The sequence below is a fragment of the Notolepis coatsorum genome (genome assembly GCF_963971535.1).
Source record: "Notolepis coatsorum genome assembly, chromosome: 5".
NCBI lineage: Eukaryota > Metazoa > Chordata > Actinopteri > Aulopiformes > Paralepididae > Notolepis > Notolepis coatsorum.
This window is the reverse complement of record NC_140169.1, coordinates 120,815,458-120,817,957: the sequence shown is the minus strand read 5'-3', so window position 1 is coordinate 120,817,957 and position 2,500 is coordinate 120,815,458. Positions and strand designations below refer to the sequence as shown.

At 42.3% G+C, this 2,500-nt stretch overlaps 1 protein-coding gene across 1 annotated transcript in view; it reads left to right on the top strand.

The window, feature by feature from the left end:
* The window catches only part of dnmt3aa (DNA (cytosine-5-)-methyltransferase 3 alpha a), a 105,709-nt gene that overhangs the window by 51,536 nt on the left and 51,673 nt on the right, over positions 1–2,500 (top strand). The window lies entirely within an intron of this gene.

Genomic DNA, 2,500 nt, shown 5'->3' with positions numbered 1-2,500 from the left:
TGTGTGTGTGTGTGTGTGTGTGTGTGTGTGTGTGTGTGTGTGTGTGTGTGTGTGTGTGTGTGTGTGTGTGTGTGTCCCAGTGTGTGCGTCTGTTTTTATGTGTGTGTATATGGGAATCTGTGTGTGTGGGTGGAATTTGTTTGTGTGTGTGTGTTAGTTTGTGGGAATTTGTGTGTGACTCAATCTGTTTTTGTTTGTGTGTGTGTGTGTGTGTGTGTGTTTGTGCGTCATGACTCGTGGTAATGATGAGTTCATCATAAGGTCAGGGTCGGTCACGGTCATAAAAGGGGTGTGGTTTTAGGAGACGGCTCGTTGGAGAGGTCGCAGGTCAGAGGTAAAAGGTCAAGGGGGGAGGAGCCAAGAATGAAAACACTGACCAGGTCACAGGGTAATTTAAGTTCAAAGTCGTAACTCACAACATTACAACCTTCTGTCTCTCTCCTCTCCTCCTGCGTTTCTCCTGCTATCTCATTCACACACACACACACACACACACACACACACACACACACACACACACACACGTCATATGGTGCTCTTAAGTACATTCACAGATATGCCTCATACAATTACAATTATGCATGACACACTTAGCCTGACTTGATCTTAAGTGGAAATAATGCTGTGTGTTTTCTGTTTGTTTGTTTGTTTATACGTTTTCCTTTTTTTGGGCTAATTTCAAGCCTTTATTTAGTATATTAGTATTTATTTAGAAAAAAGGCAGTTGAGGTTTCCCCTCGTTTGCAACGCAGACGAGATTACAGGTTTATTAAAAAACAGATACAAAAACACTAAGTAAAAATAAGGAAAAGAAAATGTACAGTAATTAGACAAATAGGACAAAAAAAAATACAAAGAAAGGTCAGAATTCGAAAACAGTCACAGTCTGAAGACGGGAGATTTGTAATCATGTTTTTTGAACTGTCCATACGTTAGTAGGGTGTTGCATGGTAGCCAGGGCTGAAGAGCATTCCAGGAAGCCGGGGCATTAAAACAAAAGGCTGACTTTCCATGCTCAGTCTTCACTCTGAGGACCTTAAACATCAGCCATGTGAGCGCGTCATATAGGGGTCTATCAGCTCTGTATGGCTCTAAGCTTCATTGGGATGTTCTTGTCACAGAGATGTCAAGGGACCATCATTCAAACGAGGAGTCAGACCGACTTTTTTCTTAAAGCGGCAGTTCACCCAAAGTAAAACATTTAAAAATGTTCCCCCAAACCCGGAGTGGTATCTATCCATCCAGCTTGTTTTGGTGTGATTTGCTTAGTTTTGGATATCTGACGGATAGTGACGGATATCTGCCATTACTACAATACAATGGAGCTGAATGGCACTCGGCTTGTGGCGCCCAAAGCATCAAAGAAAGACTTGACCCGGTTACTCAGGATAATCCACACTACATTGTTAGTAGTTTCATGGAGGAACTATTTTCTACCGAAGTTCACCCCCATTCATTATTGTGAATGTTTGTTTTATATTAAATAAAACTAAATATATTTTTTATAGATTCATTTGAAGCACGAACAGCTAGTTTCATACCAAATTGAGAGATCTTAAATAACTTTGACTTTAAATGAAATTATTCCGAATTGGTATCCAATTCAAAACCGTTTGCAACAGAAAAGAAAAGACGATCAGAATATCTGAGAGTGTATGTGTTGATTGATATGGTCTGTTGCACAACTGTTGCAGTTAACGGGGGTAGTTGAAGTAAAGACACTCACAGAGGTAATTGAAGTAATTTTCACTCTGCAAAAAATCTATTCTATTGTGATATTTCTTAGACGCACATGTAAAAAGCACGGGCTGTTTGAAACGCACAATACTCACACCAATTATTTGGCATTATAGGCTTATTATGGGCTTATACACACCAGAGCTGCCCCCGGGGGAGACACCTTGTTGGGGGGGGATTAGTTTGAGAGTCGCCTGGCCTCCTCCTCCTGTGTCACGCAGACCTGCTTGGCGGAAAGACAGTGTGCTTAGATTTGACTGACGTTGCTTTATTTCAAACCAAAAAAATGTTGTTGCAGTTGTTGGAACTGAACCCGTATAACATCAAAGTAGATCAGGGTGCAGACTGTTTCAGATTCCAACGATGCCTTGTGGAATTTCCTTTAGAGTGTGTGTTTGTGTGTGTTTGTTTGTGTCTTTTTATGTGTGTGTGTGTGTGTGTGTGTGTGTGTGTGTGTGTGTGTGTGTGTGTGTGTGTGTGTGTGTGTGTATGGGCATGCTTGCCTGTGTGTGTACATGTGTATGTGTGTGATAGTGTGTGCTTGTCTGTGTGGTCTGTGCCTGTGATCCGTGTAACAGGCTGATTAGGACTTTATGAGGTCAGGGGTCAACAGGAGTGAGAGGAGTGACCCTGTGCCCTGGGGTCACACAGAGGATAGAGGAGTGGCCCCGTGCCCCCAGGTCACACAGAGGATAGTCCTGTCAGGACCCTAACACTCACTTTTACTATCTTGTCACACACACCACTATTACCTGCTTCCTAT